General features: G+C 41.7%; 1 protein-coding gene across 11 annotated transcripts in view; it reads left to right on the plus strand.

Moving 5' to 3' along the window:
- Nucleotides 1–17,625, plus strand: part of ERG (ETS transcription factor ERG) — a 253,703-nt gene that overhangs the window by 213,801 nt on the left and 22,277 nt on the right. The gene's annotated exons all lie outside the window — the stretch shown is intronic.

The following is a 17,625-nucleotide window of genomic DNA, read 5'->3' on the forward strand; positions in this document are numbered from 1 at the left end:
TACTCATCCCAGTCACAGAGGAAATGACCAAAACCTGTCAGAAGTAGATAAGACCCATCCACATGAAGTAAGTTGTCCATGACAGAAGAGTGTATAATTAAGAGTTCCAATGAGTGATTCAGACAGATGTTTCAAAATATCTGAGAAACAAGATGATTATAAATGTGACTTGTCAAGAAAAGATTTCTTTGTACCACTCATGATCTGATTCCTAAATCCGTCTGTGGCCTCCGGCATTTTCCTCTGCCATATCCTGCTCTCCAGTCACATGGCTCTACTTGGGTGCTTCATTGTCACAACCCAGTGTCTTCATTCATGCTGTTCCCTCTAATGCAATGCCCTTCCTCCTTTCTCTGCTAACAAATCCTTCTCATTTCATCTTTGAAATCCACCCTGTCTTGGAAGCCATCTTTGATCTTTTGATAACCTAACTGCTTCTCTTACATCTTATCAATTCTTTTATTAACATATTGTATTTTGTTTCATATTCTATAATGCGTCTATGTGCTTACTTAAATATGGATATACTATTTAATTCCATGAAGGATTTGAGATGCCTGGTGAACTAAACTACGGATAAACATGTGAATGGAACTATAGTTCAAATAGAAATTAGGGGTCAGCTCGAAAGCAATTAAAAATATTAATGGAAAACCGAGATCACATGAAGGAAGAACAGAACCATTTTGACCACAAGCTTGGCCAAGATGCTGTAGCTCGGCTTCCAGGATGGCTCGGAGTTTCCTGGCAGCCAAAGTAAAAAGAGTCATTTGGGGAAACAATCCTTGTTTTCAAAAAGACATTTCACAGGGAAGGCAGTGTTTTTCTCAGTGCAGAATCCTAAAAGCAGGATCTCTGGACTTTATGCTCGGGGCCCTTGAGGCTGTAGATGTGACCATCTTCCTGCCACAGTTGCAGCACCACATTTCACCAGCCTGTTTCTTGTGACATCCTCTTGAACAGTGAATTACATTAGGGAACCCCTCAATACAAACAGGCAGCATATGCCCCATGTGAATCTTTGCAGGTCTGGTTATTGTAAAGTCAGAATTCTTTCTCACACTGCCAGAGGGCTCACATCACTTTCACATAACCCTTCCTAAGTATGGGCTTTGAAAGCAGATGAATGACAAGTAATAGAAGAATGCACGCTCTGGCCGGGTGGCCCACATACCATGTTTTAATCTTGTTAGTTACTTATCAGCCTGTCTGTTCTCTTAGATTGTAAGCTTCATGAATTGGTGATTATATCTTTTGCATTCTTACACTGGGCAAAGCAGCAAGCTCATGGCCTGTGTGAAGAAGTCAGTAGATGGGTCTTTACTGAGTTAATGGTCATCCAGATTTAGTGGGAATCGCAGAACCACAGGAGTTGGAGTTGTAAGATTCTGGGTGACCATGTTCATTCACTGAGTACTTACTCTGTGTGTGTGTGTGTGTGTGTGTGTGTGTGTGTGTGTGTGTGTGTGTGTGTGTAGAGAGAGAGAGAGAGAGAGTCTATATCCATCCATACGTCTATGTATCTGTCTGTCATCTATCTATCTATCATGAGGAACTGGCTCAGGTGATTTTGGAGGCTGTCTCGCTGTCCACAATCTGCCATTTGCCCACTGGAGACCCAGCACAACTGATGGCTGTAGATTTCATTCTGAGTCTTAAGGCGTGAAAACCAGAAAACTGAAGGCAGGAGAAGATCAATGACCTAGCTCAACAGTCATGCAGAGACAAATCCTCCCTTCCTCCTCCATGTTGTTCAATTCAGCTCCCCCACCCCCGTGGGTTGGATGGTACCCACCCACACTGGGGAAGGTAATCGGCTTTCTCAGTCCATCAATTTACATGTGAATCTCTTCTGGAAACACCCTCAGAGGCAGAAATAATGTTTAACCAAATATATGGGCATCTTATGACCCAGTCAAGTTGGCACATACAATTAACCATCACAAACCTCTTCTTTTATTTTTATATATTTTAAGATTTTTATTAAAATATAGCTAACATTTATTAACAATTGTCACCCCAATAAACTTTAATTAAAAAATATATAGAGAGAGCTAACATACAATATTGTATTGGTTTCAGGGGTACACCACAGTTATCCAACATTTTTATACCTAAAGAAGTGGTCACTGTAAGTCCAGCAACCGTCTGACACCGCCCCACGCTATCACAATACTATTGACTATATTTCCCATGCTGTACATTACATCCCCATGACTATTTGTTTTATACCTGGAAATTTGGGCCTCTTATTCCCCTTCACCTTTTTTCCCTTTTAAAAAATTTTCCTTCCAGTTGACATTCAATATTATTATGTATTAATTTCAGGTGTATGGCATAGGGGTTAAACATTTATATAATTTAAGAAGTGATCCCCCTGACTAGTCTGGTACCCACCTGACACTATACATAGTTATTACCATATTATTGACTGTATTCCCTGTGCTGTACTTTACATCCCCATGACTGTTTTGTGACTATCGACTTGTACTTCTTAATGCCTTCTCCTTTTTCACTCTGCCCCCCAACTCCCTACTACCTATTAGCCCTACAAATCTAGTACCCATCTGACATCATGCATAGTTGACTCTATTGACTCTATTGACTCATACTGACTCTATTCCTTATGCTATGCCCTACATCCCTATGACTACTGTGTAACAGCCAATTTGTACTTCTTAATTGTGTCCCTTTTTCACCCACCCCAACTCACCTCGCATCTGGCAACCATCAAAATGTTCTTTGTATCTATGAATTTGTATCTATTTTGTTTGTTTATTTTGTTCTTTAGATTCCACATATAAGCAAAATGACATTGTGTCTGTCTTTCTCTGGCTGGCATACTCCACTCAGCACAATACCCTCCAGGTCCATCCATGCTGCCCCAGATGGCAAGAATCCATTTCCTTCCATGGCTGAGCAATATTCCGTTGTATATGTGTACCACCTCCTCTTTATCCATTATCCATTGACGGACACCCAGGCTGCCTCCACATCTTGTCCATTGTAAACAATGCTGCAATGAACATATGGATGCACATGTCCCCTCGAAGAAGCATTTGAGATTTCTTTGGATAAATACCCAGAAGTGGGATTACTGGGTCCTTCTTTGTTTCTTCTTATAGCCTTTGTTTTAAAGTCTATTTTGTCTGGCATAAGTATTGCAGCCTGTTTTTTGTTTGTTTTCATTATCATGAAATATCTTTTTCCTATCCCTTTACTGTCAGTCTCTGTGTGTCTTTTGATCTGAAGTGAGTCTCTTGTAGGCAGCATATGTATGGGTCTGGGTCTTGTTTTCTTATACATTCAGACATCCTAACTTTTGATTGGATAATTTAATTTAATCAATTTACATTTAAAGTAATTGTTGATAGATATGTAGTTATTGTTATTTTATTATTCGTGTTTTTCTTCTTTGTTTTTGCTTTTTTTTTTTTCTCCTTCTTCTTCTTAAAGAAGTCCCTCTAACATTTCTTGTAATGCTGCTTTGTTGGTGATGAACTCCTTTTTCTTCTCTGAGAAGCTCTTTACCTGTCCTTCAATCCTAAATGATAGCTTTGCTGGGTGGAGTAATCTTGGTTGTAGATCCTTTCTTTTCATCATTTTGAATATTTCCTGTCAATCCCTTCTGGCCTGCAAAGTTTTTGTTGAAAAATCAGGTGACAGTTTTATGATGGCTGCCTTGTAGGTAACTAACTGCTTTTCTCTTGCTGCTTTTAAAATTCTCTTTCTATCTTTAACCTTTGGCATTTTAATTGTGATGTGTCTTGGTGTGGGCCTGTTTGGGTTCATGTTGTTTGAAACTCTCTGTGCTTCCTGGACTTGTATGTTTATTTCCTTCACCAGGTTAGGGAAGTTTTCCATCATTATTTATTCAAACCCTTGCTTTCTCTCTTCTCCTTCTGGTACCCCTATGATGCAGATATTGGTATGCTTGATGTTGTCCAGGAGACTCCTTAAACTATCCTCATTTTTTAGATTCTTTTTTCTTTTTGCTGTTCTGCTTGGGTGTTTTCTACTACCTTGTCTTCTAAACCACTGATTCGATCCTCTGTTTCATCTAATCTACTGTTGATTCCCTCTAATGTATTCTTCATTTCATTTATTATGTTCCTTATTTCTGACTGGTTGTTTTTTATGTTTTCCGTCTCCATTTTTATGTTTCCTGTCTCTTTGTTGAAGTTGTCCCTCAGATCATTGAGCATCCTTATAACCAGTGTTTTGAACTCTTCATCTGGTAGATTGCCTGTCTCCATTTTGTTTACGTTCCTTTTCTGGAGCTTCATTGTGTTCTTTCATCTGGGAAATGTTTCTTTTCCTCCCTACTTTTGCTGCCTCTCTGTGTTTCTTTCTATGTATTAGGTAGAGCTTCTATGTCTCTGGTCCTAGTAGAATGGACTCATGTAGTAGGTGTCCTGTGGGGCCCACTGGTGCAGTCTCTCTGGTCACCAGAGCCAGATGCTACAGGTGTGTCCCTTGTATGGGTTGCGTGTGCTTTCCTGTTGTAGTTGAACCTTGGTTGCTGTTTGCATGTCAATGGGAGGGATTGACCCTCAGCCTGATTGCTTATGAAGACTGGCCATGACTACAGTGAAGGAGCTATTTTGCAGGGGCTGACCCTATGGAGTAGGATTTGCTTTAACAGGGCTGTAGTACCTGCCCAGTCTTATCTTTGGTTGTGTCCTCCTTGGAGGAGTCCAGATGATGCTCTGGTTCTGTCCAAAGCTGGGCACAGGGTGTACCAGCCCTGGGGCCTCCTGGGAGGAGAATGCCTGCAGGCTAGGTTCAGTCGCAGCCTGTGTTATGCCCAGGGCCACCTGGCATGAGCCTCAAAGCAATCAGCAGATGGCCACCACCCACACTGGGTTTGGAGGTACCTGGAGAAGCCAAGCTGCAAACTGAGGCCGGCTGCTGCTAGGACTGGATTTCATGCTGCTCAGCCAGAGGTACAGAACATGCTGAAGCCATACGCTGATTGTTTGGGTTTTGTGATCCTTTCAGAGATTTTAGGAAAGTCTGCAGCATGAGTCAAGACAGGCAGTTTATATGGAAAAGCCACTGGAATGGCTAGGTGCACTTGAAAGTTGGATGGGGTGGGGTCTCAGGGAATTACCAGGGAGGAGACGAATGGTGTTAGTCAGGTTGATGGAGACGCAGACATGGCGCCCACCTGGGCCTGCACTCTGGGTCTGGGGGAGGGCTCAACAAAGAAACAGTGGTTTCTGCCAGCTCCTCCATCTGAGAGAAAGTTGCCCCTCCAGCCCTTTCTCTGAAGCCATACAATTCAGTTCCTCCCCATATGTCCCTGGCACCTTTTGAGCTGTTGCCCCGGAATTGGAGCTCAGAGAGAGTGAGTCCATCAGAGAGTAGGTCTGTGTGCAGACCTTTAAGAGGATTGCCTGGGACTGCAGCAGCCGTAGACTCACTCCACCGGGTTTCACAGACAGAAGTTATGGGGAATTCTCTCCCCAGCACTTGAACCCTGGGATGGGGAGCCTGGTGTGTGGCTGGGACCCCTTGCTCCTCTGGGGGTGACCTCCACAGCCAAGATTTTTAATGGTTGCACGTGAGTATGGGAACAACCCATTCCTCATCTCTACCCCCTCTTACAAGTCTCAAGGTGGCTTATATCCTTAGTTGTAGGACTTCTTTCTGTTCAGCTAGACCTCAGGTGATTCTCAGTGATGGTTGTGTAGTTTAGTTGTGATTTTGATGTGGTTATGAGGAGGTAAGCACAGTGTTTACCAACTCCACCATCTTGACTGAAAATCCTCAGAAACCTCTTCTTTTAAACATGAGAAAATCTAGCCCTAGAGAGGTAAAACTACTTTTCCAGGGACACATGCACAGATGGGTAAGCACAGAGCCAATTCCCAGGCCTGTGCTTATTTATACTGACAGAAGTGAACTGGCATCTTAAGATGCTTAACCATAGAGCTGGGAGGACTATGGGTGGATCTGGGCCCCTGTTAACTCTCTAATCCTGACTTCCTGTTAAACTTTGTGGTAACTTCCAGGGGAAGGATGCTAGTAAATAGGAAATCCATCTTGGAATTGGGACTTTTTACATGTGGGCAGCCAGTTGGAACACTGGCCGGCAAGTGTGCATTCTCATACTCCTTGGTGGCTTTATTTCTTTTTATTTTCCCAAATAAACCACTCTTTTGGTGGACTACCTGGAGAATTATTTCGCCAGTCAACAATACTTAAAGAATTTGACGGCATAAGTATGCGTTTCTTCATTTTACTGTGTCATGACACTAAATACGCCCAAGAATCTCTTCCACTATGTCTACATTCTGTGTTTTTGTAAGCTTCTGCTTAAGTTCCTTCTAAGCTAAGTCAAGTAACTAAATAGCCAAACCAACTAAAATTTAAATCCTGAAGTCCAAAAGTTAATTATATTTTAAAAGTATGAGCTGGCTAGGGGTTGAGGAAACTTCCATTTAGTGATATGTGTGACCAAAATCCTAAAAACAAATGGTGACAGCTGCCATCTACTGAGTGCACACTGTTGTCAGGCCCTTAGCCATGCACTCTGAAAAAAAACATCTTTTCTCATTTAAATCCCACAACCACCTTATGGAGTAGGTCCTTTTTATTTACATTACAGTTAATAAACTAAAACTAGGGAAGCTAAGATAGTTGCCCAAGATGTCCCAACCAATAATTTGGAGAGCCAGGATTCTTACCCAGTGCTGTCTAACTCCAGAGTCTAAGTTCTTATTTCTGTACCACACTATCAAAAATACCCAGGGAAGACCACAAGGGAATGAGATAATAGAATACATCTGTTAAATTGTTGCAGCCATTTCTGAAATGGCCTTTTCAAAGGAGACTGAAGTAAAGAAGGAAGGGCTGGAGGAGATACTCAAAATAGTCTACTGTGCTGCTCAGCACTTAACCTTTACATTTCTATGATGGCAATGATTTGTCTGTTTTTCTTGAAAACCACAGAGAAGAATGGAATTGAACGTAGCTTAAATTGAACATGACTGGCTGGGTGGGTATTAATGAATGTAGAAAAATTTTTTTAAGATAGATTATTTTGGCTTGGTTCATTGTGTGTTTAAGATACGTGTGAGACCCATGAGGCCATCCAGGGGCCCCATGTAAGGCTTAGGGTTAAGAGTCTTTTATTGGGGTCATCACACTTGAGTTCTAAACTCAGCCATTTTCTTCCCAGCGCTGGGAACCGGGAAGCCACTTAATTTTGCTGTTCCTTTGTTTTCTTGCCACCAAAAGAAAGATGATAGTAATGCCTACTTTATATGATGCTATATGGATTCTACAAGACAATATGTGTGAAGTGCATAAACCGTGCCTGGAATACAGAAATACCTCAAACAAATGCAGCTCTTCTTTCATATTTGGGTCAGGCATTTGGGAGAGAGCCCTAGATTCAAGAGGTAGATTGGCAGACATAAGCATGTGTTATGAGTTGAATTGTTCCCCAACAAAAAGATATGTTAAAGTCCTAACTCCGAGTGCCTTAGAATGTGACCTGATTTGGGAATAGAGTATTTTCAGATTTAATCAAGTCAAGGTGAGGTCACGAGGGTGGGTCTAATCAAATGACTGGTGTCCTTATAAAAAGGGAAGATTCAGACACAGACACACACACACACACACACACACACAAGGAAGATGAGGTGAAGACACATAGGAAGAAGGCTATGTAAAGATGGAGGCAGAAGTTGGACGGCTACAGCTGCAAGCCAAGGAACACCAATGACTGACAGCCACCAAAAGCAGAAGCAGCAAGGAAGAATTCTGCCCAGAGTCCCAGCGGGAGTGTGGCCCTGCTCACCCCTTGATTTCAGATCTCTAGCCCCCAGAACTATGAGATGATAGATTTCTGTTGTTTTAAGCCACATAGTTTGTGGTACGCTGTTATGGCAAACCTCGGAAACTAACACAGCATCCTGTAGTTAGAATGTGGAAGTAGATAGAATGTCCAGGGATATCTATGGAGTGAGAAGAATGGAAAACCAGAGACAAAACTCTAGGGTCATCAACATTTAAAGTGGGGAGATAAAGAAAATTCAAGACATGGAAACAAGCAAGGAGAAATTTTTAAGTGAAATAAGCTATTCCACTCCTAAAACATGATGAGTGTTGTCTTAGAAAAACTAAGGGAGGCAAAGAGGGCTGGGGAGTGGGGAAAATGAAGAAAAACAAAATCCAAATCTATATAATCCGCTCAAGAAGAGTTGAGAATGGCTACCTCCAGTGTGAAATATTTTGGCATGTCAGAATGTCAAAGATACGTTTGGAGCCCAACAACTATAATTTAGTTGTGTGTTTTGTAAATAAAATACATAATGGAATTGTTGTCTCAAGTCAGTTGAGAATGGGCACACTTTCTTACAGTTTTTGACTCTTTTGTAGGGTATTGCACAATTCACATATACAATTAATTTCATGACAATTGACTAATTAATAAATAAATGAAGTAGAGCATAATATGACCTAGGTTGATGGCTGCATTAAAAATGAAACAGTTTTAAAGTAAATAGGCATTATATATGCAGAGAAGACCCTTGGTTCTAGTAAAGTATTGAACTTCAAAGTAACTAAAGACATACCTTTTGCAAAGCACCTGGAAACCCTGCATAGAATCTAACATCCTTTTAATGCATAGCCATACTGGGAACAACATCAGTGAATTCCTTAGATACTAAAAACAAGGAGGAAACTGAGAACAGAGCAGCCCATCCTCACGTTGGCACCTGGTCATATTCAGTGGCATGGATGGGGTGGGGGTACCAGTGTCCATCACATAGAGATTTGGGTTTTACAGGTCAATTAGGGGCAGGAGAAGAGGTCTTGGGCTTGCACAAAGCAGGGAGTTGGACCTGAGTCTCTCTCTCACCCAAACCCCATGCATCCAACTGTGTGTTCCAGCAACCCCCAGGCTGATAAATTAACTTGAAAAGTGGTCGTGGCATGTGATAACCTTGGATAACTGGCAGAAGTAATACAAAAATCTTCCTGGAGAGACATGTCTTCAATCCAAGCTTTACGGAATTCCTGCAGATAAAGACCCCCTAAAGCTGACTCTGCGACCTCAAATTACAAAAGACGGGAAGAAACAATCTACCCAGACCAAGATACAGCAAAAAACAAACAAACAAACAAACAAAACCAGACAACATGATTAAACCCTCAAGAAAATTAGATCATCGAATTATGGGATAGGGACTATAAAATAAATAGATTCAAAATGATAAATACAAAAAGAAGGAACCGAAATAAGAAACAAGACAGTATGGAAAAGAACAGATAATTTTGAAGAAGAAACGAACTCCTAGAAACCCTAAAATGTGTTCCAAAAGTATCAGAAATGCAGTTGATGGATTAAACAATTGATTTGAAAAAGAAAGTAGATGAGATTGTTCTCTGAGGGCAGACAGTGACAAAGAGATGGAAAATACGAGAAGAGGCCAGGAGTTGGGCAGGACTCATGGTTATGTCCTATCTAGAATCAATAGAAGTTCCAGAAAAGAGGAAATAAAGAGAATGGAAGGGATGAAATATTGGGAGAGTTAAAAGCTGACTTTTCCAAAATTGATGAACAGGCCAATTTCCAAATACAGAAAGCGCCAGTAAAAGAAGGATAAATAAAAATCAGTCCACACTGATCACATTCTGATGAGACTGCAGAACACCAAAGAAGTACTTTAAAGCCTCCACAGAAAAAAGACAGACTATCTGCAAATAATGGCTACTGTAAGGACAAAAGTTTCTCAACAACAAAATAGAACAGAGAGGGCAGTAGAAGAAAATCTCCAGTGACCTGGGAGACACTGACAAAATTCTAGCTTTCCTCTGGTCTCTTAACCTCTTTTTTTTTCCTGCCACAGGCCCATTTAGTACTGTCGTGAAAACACTACTGCAATGGGTTCTTTAGAATAATGCCTTTAGATGAATAAAATAAACTTCAGAGTAATACTAAGGAAACAAGTTTATTAAGAGGGCATTCTAATCTATTAGGTAATTTGAGGGTGAAATAAAGATTCTTTCAAAGACAGGGTGAGTTTGTTGCTAACTTACTTTCAGTTCAGGAAATAACGAAAGATTTAATAAACAACGGATCCTAGAGAAAAGGAGTGAGATACAAGAAAGAAATGGGAGCAATGAAATTCGTTAATATGAGGGTAGGTTAAAGAGAAATGACTATAAAATGACAAACACAGCCTCCTAAACAGAGAGCACAATAATAAGGTGGGATAAGTACATTGGACAACACAGTCATGTAAAATTAAGGATGGACAACTGGAATTCAGGGTTTCTAAATTCCTTGCATTCTTTGGGGAAAGGATATATTCAATGATTACATTTAGATTTTGTTTAAAGATTAACAAATAAAGAAATAGAACTAGAATTTTAAACAACCAAACCAGTAGAGAAAGGAAAAAAAAAAAGGAATGAAGAAAAATAGATTGACCCAATAAGACATTTGGAAAGGAAAAATAAAGAACAGACAAAACAAGGTGCATAGAAAGCACAAAATAATGTGGTAGAATCAGATAGATCAGTAACTATAAATGTAAGTAGACCAAACTTGCCATTAAAGACTGAGAGTAATAGATTTGATTTTTTTTAAAGTTTATTGGGGTGACGTTAGTAAAGCTACATAGATTTCAGGTGTACAATTCTGTAATCCATCATCTATGTATCATATTGTGTGCTCACTACCCAGAGTCAGTTCTATTTCCATCACTATATATTTGATCCCCTTTACCTTCTCGATTTTTAAAAATATACTTTAAAGTCAGTTATGTACTGTTTATAAAAACATCTAACACAAAGACAGAATGACAGCAAGCAGCTAGAATAAGATATACAATCAAATTCTAATGAAAATAAAGCAGACAAAAGTGGAAATAGAAAGCAGGAAGCATTACTGGAGATCATTGAGGGTTATTACATAATGAAAAAAGGTTACATTCATGAAAAACAATGATAAACTTGTATAAACCTAATAACATAGCCTCAAAATACAGAAAGAACTGTAAGGAAAAGTAGACAAATACACTTTAGTGAGAGATTTCAATTTGTCTTTCTGTAATTGATGGACCAATGACATAAAAATTATATATATACATTGCCAGTTTTGATCCAATAGTTATTTATAGAAACCTGTGCCCAACAATTAGAGATAATACGTTTTTATTAACACTCAGGATGCATTTGCAAAAATTGACCACTCAAGAGTACACCAAAAAAATAGAAACAACCAGTATAAAATAAAATCAGTGTCATAGAGACCTCATTCACTGGCCAAAGCGCAATAAAATTAGAAATGAGTAATTATCAGAATGATAACACCATCCATAAGTTTGGAAATTAAGAGGTTCAGAAACAGCCTTGAGTGTAGCCTGTTTAGTTGATCAAACTTCCGTTTCTGGTGGAGTAAAGTTCAAATTCAAGCCAGATCTCTCTATTGGGCCTGCTTCATAAATGTAAAGTCGGTCCCTACAAGGAGGCAAAATGTTAAATCTTCTTTTTATGCGCTTCTGAGTGTCTCTGACAGCCGATTGGCAGACTTGCCCAGGGCCACACTTGCCAAGATCTCATAGGATTGTGAAATGGCTGAGAGCTATATTGTTTTGTTTCGTTTTTTGGAAGGGGGGGATGTTTTCATTACCAAGATTGATTTTTCTATCTGGAAGCCAGTGTTTTACAGTGATATTGTTCAAGAAAAATGACGCTTAGGGCTTATATTATCACCAGTTTGGCCCTGGTTTAGTCTGACTGTTAATTCATTCTTCTAGTGGGGACTCTGAAATAGGATGTTTGCCTGTGTGGGATATTCTCTTTCATGCAGGTGTAGTACAGCACGTCTTCACCAATGCAGTGTCCTTCAGCTAGCTTAAATGTCTACTTTAATATTTCTCTGGCTGCAGTGGAACTCTACTAGGTCAGAATCCAGTTCCCGGGAAATGTGAAAAAATTCACCCCTCTTCCCCCCATCCCCCAACCCCCACAATACATTAAACAGTGCTTTACTTTTATTCAGTTTTTATATTCCAATTTACTGAAATAGCATTCATAAAACTTTGGGATATTAACCCTGTAATCTAAGATACAAACAAGGGGCTTCAGAGAGAGAGATGACTTCTTTTTCCCTGTTATCCTGTACCGTGGGGATTTGCCATTTCCATGTCCGTGAAATGTGGAATGACACAGATGTTTTCAAAACAACTGGACTGGAGGTCTGAAAACAAAACAACTTACCTTCAGTGGTTCATGATTCATCTGACAGAAACACCTCCAAAAGCTCCTTCAAATAAAGTGACAACTCATACTCTTGGGTTTAAAGGAAGAGGCTGCCCCTGCAATGATAGATTGTTTATTTCTTTTTAGCCGAGTGTGCAATGCAGAATCCAGTGTGTGAATGCGTTATTTCTCTGCAATATGCTATATTGGCAAAGTGCTTTCACATACATTATCTCATTTACTTTTCTATTCCCCTAACATTTCACTTAATTACCCTCTGAAAAAGCAAATGAATTCCAGAGAGGTTAACATTCACATCTAGTAAATGGTTGAATCAGACCCCAATATGGGGATTCTGGCTTCCAGTAAAGCCTTTTATTTTATCACCAAGTTTGCGGTGCTTGGTGTAATTGAAAACATTCTTTGATTCCTCAGACAGTTTCAATGACTCTTCAATTCCTAGATCATAAAGTCCAGCCTTCTTAGCAATACATTCCAGGCTCCCCTTGATCTGACCCCAACTTTTATCTGCATCCCCATGTGTCTGTGGCTGTGAGCCCGCTTAACCCCCCCTCCCAATCCAGCCACAGCGAATTTCTCACCTCTCCGTCAACACATAAGATACTTCATGCCTCTGTGGGTATGAAGCGGGGCTCAGGCTGCTCCCCAAACTGAAGGGCTTCTTGGCTTCTGCACCCCGCTTCCATCAAAATCCTATTCATTAATGCAGCCTCTAACCAGACCCCTCTGGTGCAACCGTTCCTCCTTTTTCCTGTTTGGAATGTTTAGTTGCTGCTTCTCTGTACTTCCATGTCCCGCTTGGGTAACACAGATTTAATTCTGAGGTGTGGGTTGTGTTCATAGCTGTCACGCTCTGTGGATTCTCAGCATCTCTCTTTGTCGTGGCCGCCTCTGAATCTCTGCAGTACCTGTCCATGCAGTAAATACTCAGTAACTCTTACTTGAGTTAAATTAATTTTATTCCTTATCCTACTGGAGTCATTCCTTAGGTCGTTTGCATGCTCTACATTGAGGAAAACCAGGCTCAGTGGCAAGGTTAGGTGACAGGTTCCAGTTGGCACCACTACCCGGAGACAGAAGGAGTGGTTGCCACACCTGAATGGAGGCAAAGGTGACACTTCGGCTGGGGCTCACCCTGCTCTCCTTCCCTTCTCCTTCACGTGCATAGCTGTGGGTCAGGGGCCAAGGCGAGGCATGTGGAATCTTGGGGCATCTTGTGAGCTCCCATCTGTGATGGCAAGGTGGGGCAGAAAGCTTTGCTACATAGCAGGGGTCATGGAGGTGACCCAGAGACTCTGTTGGGCTCTCTGTGGGGTTGAAGGGTGAGCTGGGACCCAACACACGGACCTGAACGCTAAAAGACTATCTATAGCTGCCACATCCCTGCCTGGCCCAGGTAGCTGGGGTGGAGTTCATTGTCGTTGAGGCAGGACCTGGGCCTCCAGTGTTGTTATCACGTCCCTGCCCAGAGATTCATTCTAAATGCTTACAACTCAAGACCACTGAAGACAGACGCCCCAAGGAGGTGGTCAGTGTAGGTGAAGGTACAAGAAGGGCTGGTCCTCTCAGCAGTGGCTGGTGTGTGGGCCCAGGCCTGGGCTGTCGTTCAGGAGATGGCAGCTGGTTGTGTGTGGGTGTATGACGAAGCGGTGTGAGCATGGTTGGGAATGACACCTAGGAAGGCAGCGGTGCCCAGCAAACTTAGGGCCATGTGCTCCTTGCTGAGGAGTTTGGCTTATTCCCTGCAAGCTGTTCTCATTACAATACCTGGAGAGGGCGTCCAGAGCAATGCTGCCCCATGCACAGGTGGGAAAGGCGTGTCCTCATTCACTCTATCAAGTGGCCTTATGTCACTTTTAATATTCTTTGCTTATAAACTTACAGGGCAGAGGTATGGAGATCAAATCCCGAAAGGATACAAGAGTAACCTGACTTTGTGTAATTTTATTCTTTTGAAATGAAGCAACTCCCATTAACAAACTAAGAAAGTGAGATTAAAATTGTATATCCTAGAATGTAATTTAAACACTTTAACACATTTATAAAATGCTTTGTAAGACCTTCCTTTGACTTTTGAAACATAGAGGAGAATAAAATTGTTTACAAATAACTTTAACCCAGGTATTATGTCTATTGTCCATAAAAAAGACAGAGAAGATACAGGTTAGTGAAAAAGAAAAAGAAATTTCCATCGCCTTTTCCTCAGAAATGATAGTTGCTATTTCATTGCATATCCTTCCAAAATTCTTTCCATAGATATATTTGTATTTCTTTGTAAAATATAACTAATACTGCAATAGTGTTTTTGCACTTTTTAATTTAATCTACTTTGAATATTTTTTTATATCTACGTATATGTATTCAGCAGCATTAGTTCTAATTTCTAAATACCACAGGAACATTCTTAAATGTACCACAACTTAACTGGTTCTCTTTTTGTTGGACATTTAGGGTGTTTCCAGTGTATTGTTATTATAAACAACACTACAAAGAACAACCTTGAAAATAAATCATTGCCTGCATCCTCTTGTATTTCCTTAGGATACATTTCTAGAAGTGGAAATTTTAGTTCAGAGAAGATGCACATACTTTTTTTAAAAGATGTTTGAGATATATTGCCGATTGTTCCCTGGAAAAGTGGTGGTGACTTACACTCACGCCAGCATCCAGGAGAATGGCCGTTTCACCAAAGTGGGAATTGCAGAGATGAGAACAGCACACGTCGAGGAAGTGGTCTCTGGGGTCCCGAGCATAATTCCCTTAAAGGAAAATTGAATGAGTCATGACAACCCAAGGCTTTGCAAGGGAAAGATATTAACAGGCACACCAAGGGACGATAGAGATTGGCCTTCTTTTGTTTGCTGCCTTCCTCAGATGTCAATTCACCATGTTAACAGGAACCCAGTGATTTTCAGGAACTTGCTTATGTGTCATCTGTAGACTATCTGGTCCCACCATTAAGAGAAGAAAATGCATTCCCAGAATGAACTGATTTCTAGGCAGCAGTTACACCAGAAAATAGCCCTCCTGTGTTGTTAAAGGCAAAACTAAACAAAGAAAAATAAAAACAAGCCAAGTGTGGCTCATGTCTAGTGGTGGAGTTTCCGGGAGGTGCTCTGGAGAGGCCTGAAAAGGAGGGGTCGTCAGAGTGGTGTTCTCTGCTCACAACCCAGGGTGAGGCGGATTTGAACTGAGGGTCCAAAGACCACAATACGATGCATTTCTGTATCATGAGGAATCACAACATGCCCTGAGAAAAAGTAGAAAAAAAGACCTATGAAAACAGTCTGGAGCGTTGAACATTTTTTCCCTGAGAGGAGAATCCTGACCCAATGGCCAAGAGCCATCTGAACTTCAGTGAGTTGGACAAAGTCAACCTTCCTTGTATGCATTCAGTTTTCCCAGACTCACAAAATGTTTCCATGTGTTTGGATCAGAGAGGAGCAGGCACACCTTTCTGCCAACACTGCTGTTTGAGTTTTCGTAGATGTTCTTGTGTTTGCAACAGCCAGAGTCCTCCTTAGTTTCCAGATTCTGTGCACTGACTGCTGGTTGAGGGTGTGAGGGTGATAATAGTGGTTGAAATTCAGTATTACTGGTAAAATTGACAATGCACGTGCCCAGGGTCCCAGCAATGCCACATCTAGGGCGGTACCCCAGGCCAGCCAGCATGTCCCCGAGCTTTGTGTGCACACGGGTCATCTGAGGAGCTTGTGAGTGTACAGCCCCCGATACTGCAGGTCTGGGGTGGCACGTCTCTCATTAGTTCCCAGGTCATGTCGATGCCCCTGGGCCCAGCGTCACTCTGAGCCCTGCGGCCCAGCGTGGAGGGTCTGAACCTTGGCTGCACTTTAGAATTACCTGGTGAGCTTTGCACAGCCCTGATGCTCAGGCTGCTTTCCAGCAGAATTAAATCAGGATCCCTGTGGCAGCGGTAGCTTCTCCATCTCCCCGGGGTCCTGGCCTGGAGCCCAGGCCGTGGACCGATGCAGATTCTGTGACATGTGCACATTCTGTGATATGGACACAGGATGTCCATTGATGAGAGGTTGGGGTTGGGTCTATTCATCTGGGGTGCCCGAGAGCTGCTTCGATGGTTGAAGGTACCTACGTGGATTGACTTGCATACATCTTGAAAACACAGTGCTGAGAGTCCAAAGCAAATCAGAGACCATTGATGTTAACTTTAAGAACACAAAACTGTATATATAGTTGATACGGTGAAAGTATGCAAATGTGTACAGGTGTGAGGCATGTATCAACTTCAGTGGTTACTTCTGGAGTTGGCAGGAGGGGCATGGCATGGGCGTACATTCTATTGGGTTTGAAATAATTTCCTTCTACTGAAAAAGATACGAAACAAGAACCATATGATTTCACTCATACATGCAATATAAAAAAGAAAGCAGCAAACATAAACAAACAAACTCACAGACACAGACAACAGTATGGTAGTTACTAGAGGGAAAGGGGCTTTTATGTGTAAGACACACACAGAAAGGAGAAGCAACCTCAGGGGGTTGCAGCAAGTTGAGGGACCCTGGGGTTACAACTCTGGGCCCCCGCTCCCTGCCCAGGTGTCTCAGGGACGGGAGCGAGGAGACCCAGCTGCCCTAAATGCCCACCCTTCCCCCCCAAGCTGTTTGTGCGGGGTGGTCCCGGCTTGTGTATCCGTTGGGGATCAGGGCCCTGCCCTCCTGGTTCTACTGGGGTCCCCTCCCATACATGGCAACAGAGCGTGATGACATTGTCTGCATCCTGTGGGCGTTTGTGTGCCACAGCTGTAGTGTGAGTCACCCAGCCACCCTGCTCCTGCAGGTGGGAGTTGTAAAACCAAGTTCTCTGCCGGAAAAGCTTGTAACTGACAGCTCTCTCCTAGAAATACTAGCTCATAGGAGGTGGGAGGGTTTTTGGCTTACCTATACTTTCTCTCCAATTCTGTGGTCAGTGTTTTTCAGTATTTTGTATAAATACTTTGTCTTTATTTGCAACCTATAATTAGCATCTTCCTGATATGTGTTGCTAACTCCTAATTTCATATAAAGATACTACCAGTAGTTTTCTAAGGAGAGTTTCCATTTATTTGTATTCATTTTTAAGTGAACACATTAAAGTGAAAATAAATGTGGGGGAAAATGAATACCCTCCCATCCCTACAGGAAACTTTAGGCTACGTGTATCTGAGCAACAGAGGGGTTGGTGGGGTGAAGAATCCCAAACTTCCAGAGCAATTCATTTTAAAGACAATGGTACGTGTGTGAGTCACTCGGTGTTTCTGTCTTTCCCCCAAGCCTTTGCCTTGGACCTGTCACTGAGCCGGGTTTGAGGCTGTGCTTCTGGAAGAGCGGAGGGCTGCTCTGGAAAGCTGTGGCTGGCGGG

This window comes from Rhinolophus sinicus, chromosome 17, assembly GCF_057876585.1.
Source record: "Rhinolophus sinicus isolate RSI-liver-muscle chromosome 17, RSI-T2T, whole genome shotgun sequence".
NCBI lineage: Eukaryota > Metazoa > Chordata > Mammalia > Chiroptera > Rhinolophidae > Rhinolophus > Rhinolophus sinicus.